The sequence below is a fragment of the Drosophila miranda genome, chromosome 4 (assembly GCF_003369915.1).
Source record: "Drosophila miranda strain MSH22 chromosome 4, D.miranda_PacBio2.1, whole genome shotgun sequence".
Classification (NCBI taxonomy): domain Eukaryota; kingdom Metazoa; phylum Arthropoda; class Insecta; order Diptera; family Drosophilidae; genus Drosophila; species Drosophila miranda.
Genome location: NC_046677.1, coordinates 1895905 through 1916119, shown reverse-complemented (window position 1 = coordinate 1916119; position 20215 = coordinate 1895905). Strand labels below are relative to the sequence as shown.

Genomic DNA, 20215 nt, shown 5'->3' with positions numbered 1-20215 from the left:
AGTCATAGAATCATTCTACATTACTTCCAACCGCTGTTTTCACCCGTCGAATTAATTTTTCCAGCAGATGGACTGCACGAAGTGCTAATTTTGCTTATGCTGGCTATTAAAAGATGTAGAACCTTGGCATACAATGCGGCACCATTAGCCTTTTCGGATGCATCGGCAAAACCATGAATTTGAATAGAATTATTGTGCTGAGAATTAAGCCATCTTGGTATTCGAATGGTTTCTAGTTCTGTTTAACTGTCTTTAAAGGAATTCCATTCCCCAGTATCCTGCTCTTATAATTATTTACTCCAATTTTAGTCTGATTGCCAAAGTTTGTGAAAAAACAATTTTCCGATAAGTGTCACTGAACACAACCAGCCTAAGGGCTCATACACACATACATAAATAATACTATCTTTTTATTTTTCTTAATTGGTTCAATATGAAAATTGAATCTAACCTAGTCTCTAACCGGTTCCCATTGGAGTCCTAATGCTTTGACGGATTCATTCTCCTCAATGGTTAATTCTTTAGTTTCTTGGTCTCTAACGCCTTCTATAATTTCTGGCATATTTGTTATCCACTTTTTTAGGTTAAACCCAACTGTTGAGAAATTTATTCTTGGACGTTGACATGCAATGACTGCATCTTTCAGAGGCGATGGAGTTACTGCACCGTCAAGTGGCCCGTGTGAAACCAGCAAAACGCAGCCCTCCTCCCGCCGAGGGGCGCTGCCGCATGACGCACGGCGCGTAGCCGAACCGAACGCGAACATTCAAGAAAGATAGTTGTTAGACTAACATTCGAGGAAAATTAGCACTAAACTTACTAAGAAACTAAGCATGCAATCAAAATACAAATACTGTGGAGATAATGTTTTTTATCCCCAATCGGCCGACTAATTATTTCGAATTAAATAAAACTCGGCGCAGAAATAAAATTACGATATGTTCTTTAATGAGTGACATCCAAATTGCAAGTGTGGCTTGATTCTTGCCCTTTACATTGCGGCTCAGATCGCTAAGCGCAGCTTCGCTCGGCCGACGTCGGTAGGCAGACGCAAAGCGGAGATAGCGAAGAGCGAGCTGGCAGAGAGCGTTTAGCAGGGCAAGCAAGCGCAAAGCTTTAACAAACAAATGAGTGACATAGACATAAGTAACAAACAAAATAAGCGGCTGAGGGCCAAGAATTAGGTGCTATTTGGCAAGCAGCTAATCGGCTGGGTTCTGCTCCGAACAAATACCACTACAATTACTAATTACTAGAAAGGTGTGTAAGGATTAGTAATTTAATAAGAGGAAGAGAATTAGTGGTGGATATAATATGGTAGAGGGAATTATAATCCGAGCATAAGACCCTAAACGGTTCATGCAAGGAATAATTCGATCTACAAAGTGGAAGGAACAACGGTATAAAATTTAAAGTAAGTCTAATAGGAATCGTGATGTTTATGCGGCTCAACAGATCAGGGCTGTCTATGTCACCCCCAATCAAGTTGTGCATAAATATCACACCAAGCATTTTTCTACGGTTATCTAAGGATGCGAGGTTTACTAATAGTAGTCTACTAGAGTAAGATGGGAGTCTTACACCCGAATCCCAGTTAAGGCCCCGCAGAGCAAAGAGTAAAAAGTTTTTTGTACTGATTCTATACGGTCCTGGTCTACTTGGTACTGAGGGCACCATACACAGGAGCCGTATTCTAAAATCGAACGAACAAGCGAGGTATAGAGAGTCTTTGTTATATAGGGGTCGTCAAACTCTTTTGACCACCTCTTTATAAACCCAAGCACGCCCATGGCCTTATTTACCGTGGTAGAAATGTGTTCGGAAAACTTTAACTTTGTGTCTAATAAGACACCAAGATCATTCACCAGGGTAATTCTCTCAAGAGAACAGCCACATAAGGTATAGGTAGCCAAAAAGGGGCTAGAACGATGAAATGTCATTACTTTGCATTTCGAGGCATTAAGGTGTAACAAGTTTGCACAACACCATGACTGAAAGTTATTGAGATCGGATTGCAAGCGAGAATGAAATGAAATGTCCTTATACTGGACACAGAGTTTAACATCATCCGCATATATAAGTACTCGAGAGTATGCTAATACCGTAGGCAAGTCATTAATAAAGAGTGTGAAGAGCAAGGGGCCTAGATGGCTGCCCTGTGGTACTCCCGAAGAAACCTTTACTGGTAAAGAGAGTGAGCTTTTGGAGAGGACTCTTTGAGACCTGAAACAAAGATCGTTAGAAATCCATCTCAGGAGGTTGGGTGGAAACCCTAAAAGGTCAAGTTTATGTGCTAGAAGGGAATGGCTTACAGAGTCGAATGCTTTACTAAAGTCTGTGTAAATAACATCCGTCTGTAAGGTACCTTGAAAGCTTTTAATAATGAAAGAGGTAAACTCTAACAAGTTCTTGGTGGCTGATCGCCGCCTTATAAGTCCATGCTGAGTTGGAGATATAAGTGACTTGCAGAGATGTTGCAAGTGCGGCGCTAGGATATTCTTAAACATTTTAGGAATAGCGCATAACTTTGATATACCTCTATAATTTTTTGCATCAGACTTGCTGCCATTTTTATGGAGGGGAATCATAAACGATTCTTTCCAGATCGGGCGGAAGCAAGAAGAATCAATGGACAGGGTGAATAGCTTAAGAAAAGGTCCACTCAGAGCCTCGGCGCAGTACCTGAGTACACAACCTGGAACCCCGTCTGGACCCGGTGAAAGCACCGGCTTTACTAGTCGAAGATCATGAAGTAGGGAACATTCATTTAACAAGGGACTGAAAATGCCGTTCGACCTCGGTAAACCGTATGGGTACGGATGACCAGAGTAGCTTTCCTCAGAATACGTGGTTTGGAAAAATTGGGCAAAAAGATAGGCAATTGCCTGATCATTATTTGCCGACGTATTACAAAATGATAGCGAGGATGGGTGTGCGGACAATCTACGCTTACTGTTTACGAAGCAGTAAAACTGTTAGAGTCCTGAGAAAAACGTATCCTGCATCGAGATACGTAGTTCCTATAGCATTGAGCATTAAGAACTGAAAAGTTTGACCGAGCTATTACATAGCGAGAGTGAGAAGCAGGAGAACCCACTTCTTGAAATTTTTTATAAAGTCTTGATTTTAAGTTTTTTAGACTGGATAACTCTTTGGTAAACCAAGAGGTTTTTCCAGATCTAATCAGACAAGAAAGCGGGACACAAGATTAAACGAGGGGGAACGTTGTGAGTTGCTGCGGAGACCGCAACTCTACAGTTATACCCGATACTAAGTCAGTATGGCTCTCCTCCGGCAGACGCCGCTAATATTAAACGACACGACAAGGAGTGCGTGCGAGAGAGACAGAAAATCAGTCTGAGCGTGACGTCGGGCGCTGCGTAGCCAGTGGAAATTGATTTGTTCCTTTTGGCTATTAAAATGATCTGATCTGATCCAGATTCAGAATCTGATAGATATGGTCATTATCTATGATTCTGCGTTTTTAGTTTTCTCGAATGTGCAATATTGTGGATGCAATAGATTTTCGTCCTTTGTGGGGGCGGAAAAGGGTGGGGAGAAATTCTGAGATATACGTTTTATAGTGAGATCTAACAGAAGTGCGGATACCAAATTTGGTTACTCTAGCCTTAATAGTCTCTGAGATTTGTGGATGCCCCAGATTTTCGTCCTTTGCGGGGGCGGAAGGGGGTGTGGCGAAATTTGGACACGAAACGGTCAAGGTCCGATATCACAGGAGTGTGGATACCAAATTTGGTTGCTCTGGCTCTTATAGGTTCTGAGATCTTTGAACTCATATTTTGCAATTGGCAAAGCCGACCATGAAACCTGTGTGTTAGAGAGAGACAGAGCGAGAAAGAATGAAATTGTTTTCTTGATTCTGGCTATAATAATTATACGATCTGGTTGAGATCGTACACTCTAGAACATATAGTCATCCTGTACGATTCTGCGTTTTTGGTTTTATCGTATCTTTAAAATTGTGGATGCCACAGATTTTCGTCCTTTGTGGGGGCGGAAGTGGGCGGGGCGAAGTTTTGAAATATTTTTGTAGCAGTGACATATCACAGAAGTCTGGATCCAAAACATCGTTGCTCTAGATCTTATAGTCTTTGAGCACTAGGCGCTGAAGGGGACGGACGGACGGACGGACGGACGGAAGGACGGACAGACGGACAGACAGACAGGGCTCAATCGACTCGGCTATTGATGCTGATCAAGAATATATATACTTTATGGGGTCGAGACGATACCTTCTGGACGTTACACACATCCACTTTTACCACAAATCTAATATACCCCAATACTCATTTTGAGTATCGGGTATAAAAAATGTGCCAAGAGCATTGTAAAAAATGTTTGTGCCTTTTATGACATCAGTGCACAAGTACAAAGCAGACCAATCAAAATCCCTAATGAGGTTATTAAGCTTCGCAAACTCGGCTTTACGAAAGCAGCGGACACGTTCAGGTAGTCTACTCGACCGATCGAATACAGTTGGTCCTATATCTAGCGACACTTCGAAAGTAGGATGGTAGTCGTCTTCAGGTATAGTGAGCGGAAGGGCTCGGGCTAACAACACTATGGTCGGATCCGATACAAAGCACAGATCAAGCAATCGACCCAAGGAATTTTTCACATGATTGACTTGAGACAGGGACAGGTCAAGCAAGCCGTCAACAATGTCATGTCGTGACATGGGCACTAGGATACTAGACTCGTTTACCGAAGACCAAACAGTTCCTGGCAAGTTGAAGTCACCAAGAACACCAAGAAGTCATACGATCTTTATCTGATAGCGAGGAAGAAACAGCGGTTAAAGCGGACAAGTGCTGCTCATAAATTGAAATATCCGAAGAAGGTGGGATATACGAGCAAGTAATGAATATAGAGAAAGCGGGAAGAATCAGTTTTACACACAGGAATTCCAGTTCCTGTTGAACTTGGACTGTAAAGTGTTCCGACGTGAAGCAAGAGTCCACTGCAATTAGAAGCAGGAGGGGCCTGCACGTCGAGACGAACGGTCCTTTCTAAAAGTTGTGTACCGACCTGCCAAAACCTCGGAACTAAGAATGTCCGGCTTTAACCAGGTTTCAGTAAAGACAATAACGTGGGAAGCAAATGCAACACTATCCCGGAAAGAATGCTGAGCTTACTACGCAAGCCTCTTACATTCTGATAGGTTACTAAGAGGTTACTTAGAGAAGTAAGTTTTTTGGAAGGGTGGAAGCAGGACGGGAAGATGAGGATGGCGCATTGGGATGATTTGTAAGTGTTATGGGGGGCCTATTTTTCTTTTTAGCCTTGATCTCCTTCACCACCAAATGCTGCGGCCGAAATTTGGCAGAGCAAATGGTGTCAAAGTGAGTTGGGGAGACACTTATCTTGAACGAAAATATCTCCCTGGCATAAGAGAAATTAAACTTCTCCACCTTTAAACCCACGGCTTTTATTCAGCTTTGAATAAAAGCAATTACATCATTCGATGTGAGGTCAGGGGCCAGCCGTGAGACAAAAACTTGTCGTTTTGGTGGGACTCCCACCAGTGGTTAGTCACCACAGGCCTAGTACCTGTTGTGGCAATATCCGGAGGTCCGGAACGTCTATTTACTGGTGTGATCGGGATGGACGGGACAACTAGTGAGCTTACGGACACTACGGACACGGACGCTGCAGACGTACTTGGCTGCACATCGCAGCTGCATCGCCAGCAGCTGTCGTTGCTCTTGGGGTGGCAAACGAAATCAGCTGCTGTACACTTTGAGCGGTCGGAGTCCGATTTTCGGCAACGAGCGGCTGAGCGACTATTGGCACTTGCAGATCCCACGGAGGGTCGTTTTTGTGCCTCGGAGACTTATTCAGCAGTTTTAAACCGCTAAACTGAGCCTCCATGGCTAGGAGCCGATCGTATTGGTTTTTAAAACCAACGGTCAGCTCCTTAAAGCCACTACGCGTCTGCCCCATAAAAGCTACCATGTCTTTCTCCACCGCTCGTCATGCCTTAAGGACCACCCACAAGGCCAGAAAATCCAGCGAATTTGCCGTTCACTAAGCTGTCGCAGAGCCTGCAGGGGATAATCGGCTGATCGTGGGTGATCTGCTTATTGCATGATATTTTGGCACCTACAACAGAAAACTCCATAATACAAAATTTTAACAAAATGAAGAAAAAATAATGTTTGAAAACAAAAGGCGTTCAAACCAGTGTGCCAGAAAAACGCTATTAGGAGGAGCGGAGAACAGTTGCAGCAGCAGCTAATGAGAGAGAGAGAGAGAGAGCTACTGAACAGAAAGTTACGAGAGCGAGAGAGAAAGAACAGTTATTTAAGTTTAGGTGATAGGGAGAGAGTGATAATACAACAAAAGCTACAAGACGAGAGCGGACTGTAATGCAATGTAGTGCGTACTCACTCACAAATCAAAAGGCATGCACTCGCGGAATAGAATAGGTTTCCAGATTGTAGGTTGGTTAGGAAGTTAATTAAAGTTTATTTAGGAAAACACCGGCTGTTTATTCAAAACAAAAGGAAAAAATGCGGAGCGCAAAACAAAATCGCGTCTGATCACTACGAAAGAGAACGAACGAGAACGAGCCGTGTTGTTTTAGTTCAATGTTCATTTATATTACAGCTGCCCCCTTCATATGCTCATGATTATTGCACCGCTTAAGTAACTATTTTTACGCGTATAGCTGTGTTGTTATTGCTTGTGTCCAAAACATAGCTGTAACGTTCTCATACGTTTTGAATTGGACCGTCGCATCGCATGATCTTTCAATTCCCTTTTGGTTGACTTCTTTTGTGGAGTGGAAGTTAGTAGGAAAATAGAATCATAATCAACCCCCGCTATTCACACATAACTAATCGCCGATATTATATAATCATCAAATATATTAAATGAAACCTAGTAAAATGTATACAGTCCACTCATTCATACCCATACAAATTTTGGTCCTTCGAGCCGGATCATACGCGTCTGATTTTATTTCATATATTGAGTGATATCGTTGACCGCTGATTGCCATGAAGGCCTCGTCTGCATCGTCTAATTTAGCAAATTGGTGCCTGCAAATCCAAGATAACTCGCGTGGCTACGGAGGCTCAAGAGTTTTGACAGTCATATACTTCTTTGCAAACATTAGAGCACAAGTTGGACCGACTGGTTGCCACTTTAAACCGCTTTATGGAGCTCTCTGAAGAAGCTGGTCCAAAATAATGATGAAGATGAATACGTGGATCCGGATTTGGATATCCCGGAATATGAGAAAAAGTTCCTTAGTGCGCATAGTATTTTCAGTGAAGCCATACGTGACCGGAGCAGTCACGATAATGAGCACGACAACTCATATCTACTGCTATCAAACACTGTAGAACGTTTATTTGAGGGACAAACTCAACTTCTGGAGAAAATTCGGGACTTATCGGGGACCACAGAGCTGCAATTCGAAAAAATAAGCACTCCGACGTTTTCGACCAGATACGAGGATTGGTGTCAGTTTTATTGACTTGTTCTTAGGCTCAGACGACAAGAGAGTAGTCTTTCCAAGTGCAAAAGTTTCATTTTTTGAAATCCTATCTTGATGGTGAAGAGTTGTCTCTGATAAAACGTACTCCCATTTCGGTTGCCAATTACCAGGAAGCATGGGAGACGCTCGAAAGTCCTTATAAAAAAATCACTGATTGCTCGTTCGTTCATTCAAAATATTCTTTCGATGCCAACCGCAATTTTACCATAAATGACCTGTTCGGCTTTGTCTTTGCCCGTTGCGATGCCCTTGAGTCTTGTCAAGTTCCATAGCTAATCCATGATACACACACGGTTCTAAATAAACGTCGTGCAGTTTCTCATCATGTTGACGTGCCAAATACGCCTGTTCATGATTGTGTATATTGTCACGAGCAACACAGTCTTTATGCGTGTACTCAATGCATTCAAGGCTCTAGATGTAGTGAATCGCCGCAAGTTCGCAATGGATGGTAATTTTTTATTCAATTGTCTAAGCCGATCTCATCAAGTAAAGGAGTGTAATTCCACTACACACTTGTTCTTCCAGAGGATATACGCTCTGTCACGGTTTCCGCTGCTGTCAATACATCCGCTGACTCAACCATCCGCTCGTCCAATTTCTCTGCTAATGCTGATACTGCCGTGGTCAGCCATCACACATTGGAGAGGAAATTCGTGGCCAAGAGTCAGGCCATATTGCCAACGATATTGGCCACTAAAGTCGACTCCTGGGGCAACAAGACAACCTGCAGGATACTGCTGGATACTGGTTCAACTAATACGATGGTCGCCGAATCATTTATTCAACGAATTGGATTGCCGCGAAAATTCTGCTGGGGTTACTAGAGGTCGCGCCACATTCGCACACGCTGCTCTCCCGCACAAGCTCAGCCTCAGTAGTGGTAAGACCGGTTATTGTGAACAATTTAACCTCCTCGATTCCAGCCCAGAGGATCGAGTCTAACACACCGATGTGGAAAAAGATTCGTGATCTACACTTAGCGGACCCTTCATTTGGTAAACCAGGCGAAATCGACGTGAGTGTAGAAGCTGATCAGCTTTGGAACATTTACATTGAACAACGCAAAGAGTTTGGTTTTGAATATTTTATTGCACTTCATACTAATTTTGGTTGGGTCATTACGTTACCATTGGTGCCATCTTAACCAATGCAGGGTGGTCGAAGACCCTCTCACCCAATCCGTTACAGATCTCAGCACGGACCTGGCACTGCTGAGCGAGCCCTACAAGACCGTGAGATCCAGCACTTTGGTCACGGATCAATCGAGGAAAGCGGCAATCTGGATGTGCGGCAAACCGGCACGGCACCTAGACGTAATAAAAAGAACCAAAGTATACGTACGAGGGAGGCTGAAAGACCTATGGGTATACAGCTGCTACCTACCACCCAGCTGGTCACTCCAAGAGTTCAGCGACACAATCGACAAATTGGCAGAAGAGCACACTCGCCGTCGCTAGTAGCTGGGGACTTCAACGCCTGGGCAACGGAATGGCAGTCAACAACAACAAATGGTGGAAGGCGAAGACGATCTAGTGGCACAAGTCATGGAACAACTCGAAAGGGCGTGCAAAGCTAGCATGGAGCGCAGCAAACCGTTTTAAGAGCATAGGCCAGTATACTGGTGGAACCGGGCAATCGAGGAGGCCCGCCACGCATGCATAGGCGCCAGAAGGGCATACCATAGATCCCGCTGAACAGCAGACTTCCAGTCTCTCAAGGAAAGCTATACCCGAAGAAGGAAGGTACTGAAGAAGGAAATTAAAAGTAGTAAACAACGATGCTTCTTAGATCTTTGCGACGAAGCCGAAAACGATATCTGAGGTAAGGCCTACAAGGTGGTCATGAAGAAGACCGGCGCATTAAAGCACGCGGCACCAACAGGAGCTGACAAAATTAAGGCGATTGTCGAGCACCTATTCCCAGCGCAGGACACGGCGGTTGACAGGGTCACGAGTACGGGACACCAAGTACCCCCAGAGTTGGCAAAACTAGTAAAGAGAGTGCCAAACTGCAAGGCACCAGGACCAGACCGCATCCCAAATCGTGCCCACAAACTGGCTATTAGCCTGGACCCGACGACCTTTGCGCAGGCCTACACCAAATGCCTCACAGATGGGTGCTTTCCTGGAAGATGGAAAAAGCAAAAGCTAGTGCTGATACCAAAATCTGGGAAAGACACTGAGGATCCATCGGCCTATCTGCGTCCTGGACGGTGCAGGCAAGATGCTGGAAAGCATAATCAGCGCAAGGTTAACGGAGGCAATTGAGTCCGCTGGTGGACTCTCCGACAGCCAGTACGGCTTTAGGAAGGCCCGCTTCACCCTGGATGCTCTAGATAAAGTGTGCGTCACTGCCAAAAAGGCCTTGGAAGGCACACGATGGCTCGGCAGGGCCAAAAAATACTGTCTGGTGGCAGCACTGGACGTGAAAAATGCCTTTAACTCAGCATCGTGAAGCAAGATAATGTCCACCCTGCGCATACTCGAAATCCCCGGATACCTGCAGGCAATGGTCAGTGACTGATCCATGAATGATGCTGATCCATAGAGGCCCAAAGTCGGCGAGCAGGACACTCTTGTTTAACGTGGCCAAGTCATTGATACTATACTATGCCCTGCGGGTCAGCTCGGCGTTCCGTACAGTCACCACAGAGGCCATAATGGTCATAAGCGGCATACCACCTGTCGAGATTGCCGCGAAGGAAGCCAGCGAAATCCACAAGGGAAGAAAGGCCGCCAACACACAGGCAGACGCTAGAACGGCTAAGACCAGGGCGAGGGCTGAATGTCTCGAGAGCTGGCAACTCAGATGGGATAATGCTGTAACTGGCCGTTGGACCTACCGACTAATCCCCAACATTGCAGCATGGATGAATCGGCGGCATGGAGAACTTACGTTCGAACTGACACAAGTTCTTAGCCTAGGCATCCTAGGGGTGCCCATAACGGTGGAAGGTTCCAAGGATGCTGGAAAACCAAACAAAGTGGACGGCGACATGCAGTCATGCAAGAGAGATCGCTTCGGAATTAAGTCGGCTGGAACGCACACGAAATGAGCGGCCGTAACAGGCTAGCCAGCCTTTCAAGCAATGCTTCACGGCAGTCCAAGTCTGGTCCATATATGAATATGTTATATATTTTTAATTTAACTTTTATATTACTATATTTTATAAACATGTATGTATCAAATTTTTGCTATGAATAAAAATAAAAAAAAACCATTGGTGCCAGTGATCCCGCTAAGCAACACCTCGTTCATACGCACACCCGCACCCGCACCCGTCCAATATCCGTTCAAGGATTCTGCTCCTCCGATGGGGTCCACAGTGCCACAAGCACTACGCCGCTTTTCTTCTCTCTAGCGGAAATTTCGAAAATTTCCTGCTCTCAAACAACAGTATGTCGACTTTATGGAGGATTATATACAACGAGGACACATGGAGGTGATTCCTTTTACTACCCGCCACTCAAAATTACCCCCCAAGCAGTATTTAAAACAAATAGAACCACCACGCGATGCCGAGTTGTATTCGATGGCTCCGCGGACGACAGCAATGGATCTTCACTTAATTCACAACTACACATCGGAACACCTATTCAAAGGGATTTACTTTGAGTATGTTTACGTTTCTGTCAGCATCGCTATGTGTTTTGTACGGACATTGAGAAAATGGTTCTACATTGGCTTTCATCACCCCCACGGATTTTTTTTTCTATCTGGACGTTGACATGCAATGACTGCATCTTGTAAGAGGCGATGCAATTACTGCACCGTCAAGTGGCCCGTCTCAAACCAGCAGAAGGCTGTTACGCGAGCATGCAGGCAAGATAGCTGTTAGACTAATTTTCGAGGAAAATTAGCACTAAACTTGGCATGCATTTAAAATACAAATGCCACTAAAATTACTAATTGCTAGAAAAGTGTGTAAGGATTAGTAATTTAATAAGAGGAAGAAAATTAGTGGTGGATATAATATGGTAGAGGGAATTATAATCTGAGCATAAGACCCTAAACGGTTCATGCAAGGAATAATTCGATCTACAAAGTGGAAGGAACAACGGTATAAAATTTCTAGTCAGTCTAATAGGAATCGTGAAGTTTATGCGGCTCAACAGATCAGGGCTGTCTATGTCACCCCTGATCAAGTTGTGCATAAAAATCACACCAAGCATTTTTCTACGGTTAACTAAGGATGGGAGGTTTACTAATAGCAGTCTACTAGAGTAAGATGGGAGTCTCACACTTTCATCCCAGTAAAGGCCCCGCAGAGCAAAGAGTAAAAAGTTTTTCTGTACTGATTCTAGACGGTCCTGGTGTACTTTGTACTGAGGGCACCATACACAGGAGCCGTATTCTAAGATCGGACGAACAAGCGAGGTATAGCGAGTCTTTGTTATATAGGGGTCGTCAAATTCATTTGACCACCTATTTATAAACCCAAGCACACCCATGGCTTTATTTACCATGGTAGAAATGTGTTCGGAAAGCTTTAACTTGGGGTCTAATATAACACCCAGATCATCCACCAGGGTAGTTCTCTCAAGAGAACCACCAAATAGGGTATAGGGAGCCAACAAGGGGCTAGAACGATGAAATGTCAGAACTTTGCATTTCGAGGCATTAAGCAGTAACAAGTTTGCACAACACCATGACTGAAAGTTATTGAGATCGGATTGCAAGCGAGAATGAAATGAAATGTCCTTATACTGGAGACAGAGTTTAACATCATCCGCATACATAAGTACTCGAGAGTATGTTAATACCGAAGGTAAGTCATTAATAACGTGTGAAGAGTAAGGGGCCTAGATGGCTGCCCTGTGGTACTCCCGAAGAAACCTTAACTTGTAAAGAGAGGGAGTTTTTGAAGAAGACTCTTTGAGACCTAGAACAAAGATAGCTAGAAATCCATCTCAGGAGGTTGGGCGGAAACACTAAAAGGTTTTACAGAGTCGAATACTTTACTAAAGTTGGTGTAAATAACATCCGTCTGTAAGTTACCTCGAAAGCCTTTAATCATGAAAGAGGTAAACTCTAACAAGTTCTTGGTGGTTGATCGCCGCCTTATAAATCCATGCTGGTTGGAGGTATAAGTGACTTGCAGAGATGTTGTAAGTGCGGAGTTAAAACCTTCTCAAACATTAACTTTGCTATACCTCTATAATTTTTTACATCAGAGTTGCTACCTTTTTTATGGGGAGGATTTATAAACGATTCCTTCCAGATCGAGGGGAAGCAAGAAGAATCAATGAGCAGGGTGAATAGTTTAAGCAAGGGTCCACACAGCACCTCGGCGCAGAACCTGAGTACACAACCTGAAACCCCGTCTGGACCCGGTGAAAGCACCGGCTTTACTAGTCGAAGATCATGAAGTAGGGAACATTCATTTAACAAGGGACTGAAAATGCCGTTCGACCTCGGTAAACCGTATGGGTACGGATGACCAGAGTAGCTTTCCTCAGAATACGTGGTTTGGAAAAATTGGGCAAAAAGATAGGCAATTGCCTGATCATTATTTGCCAACGTATTACAGAATGATAGGATGGGTGCGGACGTTCTACGCTTAATGTTTACGAAGCAGTAAAACGGTTTAGGGTTCTGAGAAAAATGTATCCTGCGTCGAGATACGTAGTTCTTATAGCATTGAGCATTAAGAACTGAAAAGTTTGACCGAGCCATTAAATAGCGAGAGTGAGAAGTAGGAGATCCAACTTCTTGAAATTTTTTATAAAGTCTTGATTTTAAGTTTTTTAGGCTGGATAACTCTTTGGTAAACCAAGGGGGTTTTCCAGATCTAATCGGACAAGAAAGCGGGACACAAGAATCAAAAAATGTCCCAAAGCCATTGTAAACGAGGGGGAACGTTGTGAGTTGCTGCGGTTATACCCCATACATAGTCAGTATGGCAACATTGAGCGACAATGTTTGCGTGCGGGAGAGACAGAAAACGTGTCTGAACATGTCGTCGGGCGCTGCGTAGCCACTGCAAATTAAATTGTTCCTTTTGGCTTCAAAAATGATCCGATCTGATCCAGATTCAGCAATCTCATAGATAAGGTCATTCTTTACGATTGTACGTTTTTGGTTTTCTCGTATCTTAAAAATTGTGGATGCCACAGATTTTCGTCCTTTGTGGGAGCGAAAGTGGGCGTGGCGAAGTTCTGAAATATTCTTGTAACAGCGACATATCACAGAAGTCTGGATCCAAAACATTTATCTAAAAGCGCGGAAGAAACAGCGGTTAAGGCGGACAAGTGCTGCTCATAAGTACAGACATCCGAAGAAGGTGGAATATACGAGCAAGTAATGAATATAGCGAAAGCGGGAAGAATCAGATTTACACACAGGAATTCCAGCTCCTGTTGAACTTGGACTGTGAAGTGTTCCGACGTGAAGTTATAATCCACTGCAATTAGAGCCCCTCCTGCACGTCGAGATGAACGGTCCTTTCTAAAATTTGTGTACCGACCTGCCAAAATCTCGGAACTAAGAATGCCCGGCTTTAACCAGGTTTCAGTAAAGACAGTAACGTGGGAAGCAATTGCAACACTATCCCGGAAAAGAATGCTGAGCTTACTACGTAAGCCTCTAACATTCTGATAAGTTACTAAAAGAGAAGTTAATATTTTGGAAGAGTGGAAGCAGGACGGGAAGAGGAAGTTCAGGTTGAGGGTGGCACAATGGAATGATTTGTTGGAGTTATGGGGGCCTATTCTTCCACTTAGCCTTAAAATCCTTCACCACCAAGTGCTCCGGCCAAAATTTGGCGGAGCAAATGATGTCAAATTGAGTTGGGGAGATGCATATATTAAACGAGCCAATCTCCCTGTCATAAGAGAAGTTAAATTTCTCCACCTCTAAACCCACAGCTTTTGTTGTCGTTTTGGTGGGACTCCCACCATTGGTTTAGGCACCACAGGCCTAGTACCTGTGGTGGCAATATCCGGATGTCCGGACCTTCTGATCACTTGTGGAATCGGAATAGACGGGACAGCTAGCGAGCTTGCGGACACCACGGAAGCGGACACTGACGCTGCATACGTACTTGGCTGAACGTTCTCCGAAGCGATGAGTTCGGCTACCGAATCTGCATTGCCAGCAGCTGTCGTTGCCCTTGGAGTGGCAAACGAGATCAACTGCTATACACCGGGAGTGGTCGGAGTCAGTTTTTCGGCGGCGAACGGCTTAGTGACGGTTGGCACTTTCAGATCCCGCGGAGTGACCTTTTTACGCCTCGGAGACTCATTCAGCAGTTGCAGACTGCCAAATTGAGACTCCATGGCTAAAAGCCGATCGTATTGCTTTTAAAGCCAACGGTCAGCTTCTTAAAGACCTTCCGCGTCTGCCTCATAAAAGCCACCATGTCACTCTCCACCGCACGGCATGCCTCGCAACTGTAATGCAACCCATTACGTTTAGCTATAGCATCACTCACGAGGCCAGAAAATCCAGCGCATTTTGCGTGCACTACGCTATCGCAGAGCCAGCAGGGGACATTAGGCTGATCGTGGGTGATCTGCTTCTTACAAGTTTTTTTTGGCGCAGACCAAAGCGTATTCCATTTTTATTATTTATTTACTTAAAAATTTGCAACAAAAAATTTCAAACAAATTGGTATCAGACCAATGTGCCAGACAACGCTCAAAGCGGAATTAGTAAAAAAAAGAGAGCAGGTTGGAGAGCGGTTATAGCGAGAGCTACTAAACAGAGAGCGCTATTGCTCAGAAAGTTTGAAGAGCGAGAGAGAAAGAACAGTTGTTTGAGTTAGGGAGAGAGTGATAGCAACAGCAAAAGCTACGGGATAAGAGCGGGCTAAACTCAGCTTGAGCGTACTTACAGAAAGCAACACACAAACAAACGATTAACAAACGCACAGAATTTATATCAAAAATTAAGTTTTTATGCAAAACAACTAACTGTAGGTTAAGTGGGGATTTTATCAAGGTTTATTTGGAAAAACACCGGCTGTATTTGCAAATACTTGGAACACTTATGTTTATAGTCGCACTGCTGAGATTCTGCTTGTGGAAGCTCCAACTTAATTTACACATTTCCGATGAAGGAAATTATCTTTATTGTATGATCAAGAAGGCTTTCCCCTGGTCACATCTTTTGCGGACAATTAGCTTTTGCTTTCGCTTTGTACATCGACTTCGTTGGAAAGACCGCCTGTCATCGTTTTTATCGTCATGGGAGCTTTAAATTGCCCGCTCTAGGGTAATCAATCATGTCCAGATGGAGTTCTATTCTAAGTGGAGTACAAGCAGCTGAGCACTGGACAACCACTTTCAAAAAATCCAAGTGGATTCGCTACACTCCATTTGTTGACGACCAGGATTTATGCGCGTAGGAGGACGCATGGGCAATTCCCAAACTCCTTCCAAAGGAATCACCAGTCGCCATTTTACTAGCTAGACACCAGCACGTCACATCGCTACACGCTGAGACAGAAGTATTGGATCCTTGGAGTCCGTTACATAGTCCGCAAAATTGTATTCAACCGCAAGATGCTTCCTCCAGCGCAAAGTTACGAGCACACAACTCATAGCTGATCTTCCCGCCTTTCGCGCACCTTTTGCCCACCCGCTGGTTTCTACATACTGGATTAGCTTACGCTTGACCAGTTACCATCAAGACATCAGCATGTCGGACACCGAAGTTTGGCAAAGCTTGGTTTGCCATCTTTGTTTGTCTGTCCACAAAAGGAATTCATATCGAGCTCGTCAGTGATTTGACGACTCCTGCATTAATCACAGCTTTCAAACGGTTCTGGTCTCGACGTGGCCCTATATCCAATTTGTACTCAGACAATGGCACAACATTCCATGGATCCAGAAAGGAACTAACGGAGAAGCAACGGAGAGCTGTATCTCAAAGTCAGGACGAGGAAATTGCTAATTTTCTTTACGAGTCAGGAAATCAACTGGCACTTCATTCCGCCGTCTGCCCCGCATGTTGGAAGTATTTGGGAGACCGGCGTATGATCTATCAAGCTCCACCTTGCCAAGTAATTGGTAGCAGTGCGTTGACTTTCGAGGAATATTTAACAATTTTAACTCAGATTGAAGGTTTACTCAACTCTCGCCCACTGTGCGCGAACAGCGGTCACAGCTTGGATCCCCTTACCCCCGCTCATTTTCTTACAGGTCATTGTTAGACGTCAACATTTACAGACTGCAGCGTTGGAGAAAATTGCAAGCCAAGGTTCAAGGATACTGGAAACGTTGGAGTCTTGAATACCTTGCTTCCTTGCAACCTCGCACGAAATGACAGCAGGAGTCAAATAACATAACTGTGGACACTCTTGTGGTGAAGGAGCCGAATCAACCGCCTAGCAAGTGGCTGCTTGGACGTATCACCGAAGTTTATCCTGGTCAAGACGAGAGGGTTCGAGTGGTCACCATAAAAACAGCCCGAGGAGTTTGCAGGAGACCTATTACCAAACTTTCTGTGCTTCCCTTGTTCTGAACAGTCGTTCAGGGGGGTCGGTATGTTGAGAAATTAGCCGCGTTTTAGTTCAATGTTCATTTATATTACATCTGCCCTATTCATATGCTCATGATTGTATTGCACCGCTTAAGTAACTATTTTTACGCGCATAGCTGTGTTGTTATTGCTTGTGTCCAAAACATAGCTGTAACGTTTTCACACGTATAGCTAAAGCCCGCAGCTGCACACGCATACATCGATGTGTACCATTTTGCATTGGACTGTCGCATCGCATGATCTTTCAATTCCCTTTTGCTCGACTTCTTTTGTGGAGTGGAAGTTAGTAGGAAAATAAAATCATAATCAACTGCCCGCATATCGCTGTACCGCCGCAAATCAATCCCCGCTATTCACACATAACTAATCGCCGACATTATATAATCATCAAATATATTAAATAAAACCTAGTAAAATGTATACCTCATCCTTTACATGCTCATGTACGTCCATATAAAAATCATTCTTTATGATTTTCATAATTGCTTGATTTTTGCTAAGTAGAGGGCTGAAGCTGGCTGTGCCGTACGCAATAGTTGTGAGTTTATACTCTTATGCAAATATTGTTGATCGTCTTTATCAATATTAATTTGCGGGTACATTTTTTCAATGTCCGCAGATATTGCAAATGGCCGAAGATATCTTTTTGGACTCTTGGTCCAACCCACATGATATCATTTTAAATTTTGTTTGCTCTGTAGTTTTAGCTGAAGCATCGAAAACCACCCTCAGCTTTGTCGTTAGACTGGAATCTTTTATGACTCCTTGATTGGGCAATAATCTTTCCTATTTTCTTTGGACTCTACCATATGTCCTAAATTTTTATATTCAAACTTTATGTACTTTTCTTTTAAAATGTTATTATTGCTGAGCTTTCTTTCTAAGCTGTAAAATCGCGCCATAGCTTGTGGTTTTGAATCTCCTAGATCCTTTTCTTATTTAAATGGTATTTCAACCACTTACCTGCCATTCTCATCTCTTCTTGTTGTTTCCAAGAAATGCTTTTCGCAAACATCTTCTTCTACGTCATTCTTTTTACCTTCCAATTCGCAGAACCGCTCTAGGTACCAAATTTCAACTGTTTTCGCCACATTCAATATATCACCTTTTAGCTTGTTGCAACCGGATAAAATCAATCTGAATTGTGTATTTTGATCAAGTAGTCCGTCTATTTTTACTACTCCATCTTTTAAAATACGGACGTACAAATCTATCCCAATTGTCACGTCTAACCTATTTGGTTTCACGAGTTTTTACCTATAAAAAATTACCAATGAAGTGTAAGCGTCTGTAGATGACACTCACCTTACCTCGGTGTTCGCTCTTTTTCGTACTAAGTTTAATATTTGCGCAGATTCCTCTGAAATTGTGGTACATTGTGACACACAATCAATTAGAGCTCTAAGCCACCATTCCTTGCCCTTACTTTAATAAGTGCCGTGGCTTTTCTTTTGTCAAGCAAGTATTCACATTTTCCCTCTTTTTGTAGGGAATCCATATGAGGTTTTTTACAAATCCCACAAAAAATTTTAGTTAAGCATTTCTAATACATATCATGCCTACAGCATTTTTTGCAAACTGGCCTTTATCTATCGGACTTGTTCTCTTAAACTTATAGCAGTGAATTATGGTATGTCCTGCCATTTTATATACCGGAAAATTTTCTTTTATGCCGCCATATTTCACTACTTTTTTCTACGGTTTCCCCTCTTTATCCTGCGAGGTGTAAAGAGAAGTACTGTTATTCTTAAAATTCCATTACATCTGGTAGTACTTGGATCTCTTTTGTCCTTTTTATATGACTTTTACACAAATGTAAGGCATCTTTATTAAATTTTTCCAACACTACATGCGCGACATTTGACTTTAATTTGATTAAATGTATTGCCTCATTTATTTTTTTCCTCAGCTACGGCTTGCATCCTAACTTCTAGGTTACTTAACATGTCAAAGGTGTCGTTTGTTTCATAGCTCCTCAATCTTTGAGCTCAGTTTTTTACTGAGGAACTCAATTTTTCCCTTTCTCATTCTACACTCTCCTAGATTAGCCTGATCTAAACAATTGTTACCAAATTTACATTTAGACATTAGCGCAACATCTCCTCCTTTAAGATTTGAACCGAAAACGATCATCAACAGCAGACTTGTTATACCCGATACTCAAAATGAGTATAGAGGTATATAAGATTTGTGGTGAAAGTGCTTTTGTGTAACTTCCAGAAAGAAGCGTTTCCGACCCCATACAGTATATATATTCTTGATATAGCCGAGTCGATTGAGCCATGTCTGTCTGTTCATCCGTCCGTCTGTCCGTCCCTATGAGCGCCTAGTGCTCAGAGACTATAAGAGCTAGACCAACGAAATTTTGTATACAGACTTCTATGATATGTTCGCCCCGCCCCCACAAAGGAAGAAAATCTGTGGCATCCACAATTTCAAAGATACAAGAAAACCAAAAACGCTGAATCGTAGAAAATGACTATATCTTCTAGATTGCAGAATCCGAACCAGAGTATATTATTATTATAGCCGAAATGAAGGAAACAATTCCATTATCTCTCGCTCTGTCTCTCTCTAACACACACGTTGCGTTGCCTGCGGGGATGTACGTCTTACTGAGTGTTGTCTCGTAAATAAGGAGGACCGATCAGCCAAAAAATGTAGCCATTTTGGGGAAAACCACACTGTCAACTGTAGAGATTTCCCTGTCTATAAAGTGGTTAAAAAACGCCTAAACCAACAGTCTTATAACAAAACTTGCCGTATATACCATCAACTACGACCCCAGGAGTTTCTTCTGCTAAGACGTTAAGCTATACAAGCGAGCCTACGCCTCAGTCTATTAACCAAAACTTAAAAAACCCCTGAAGGAATAATGCAGCAATAGTGGCCAATTGGAATTGAATCAATGCTGGTGACTATAACAAATAAAATGGGTAGCAATACAACAAACGATGCAGGAACTTATGCGCAATCAAAATCTTTTCTTGGAGCTCCTAATCAAAAAGAAATCTGCTTAAATGGTTTTTCGCATAACATCTTTCTGAAATGCCATCCGCATTTCACAGTTGCAGTTCCTCAATCGACATGACATTGACGTCATATACGAGACTCACCTCAAAAACAAAAATTAAATGCCAAGCAGACCCATTGGTGATCTCGACTCCGCAACCCAAAAGGAGGAAAATTATGGACCTATTTCAG

The 20215-nt window shown here is 43.3% G+C and overlaps 1 protein-coding gene across 3 annotated transcripts in view; it reads right to left on the bottom strand.

The window, feature by feature from the left end:
• The window catches only part of LOC117188768 (mitochondrial basic amino acids transporter), a 160246-nt gene that overhangs the window by 98256 nt on the left and 41775 nt on the right, over positions 1-20215 (bottom strand). The window lies entirely within an intron of this gene.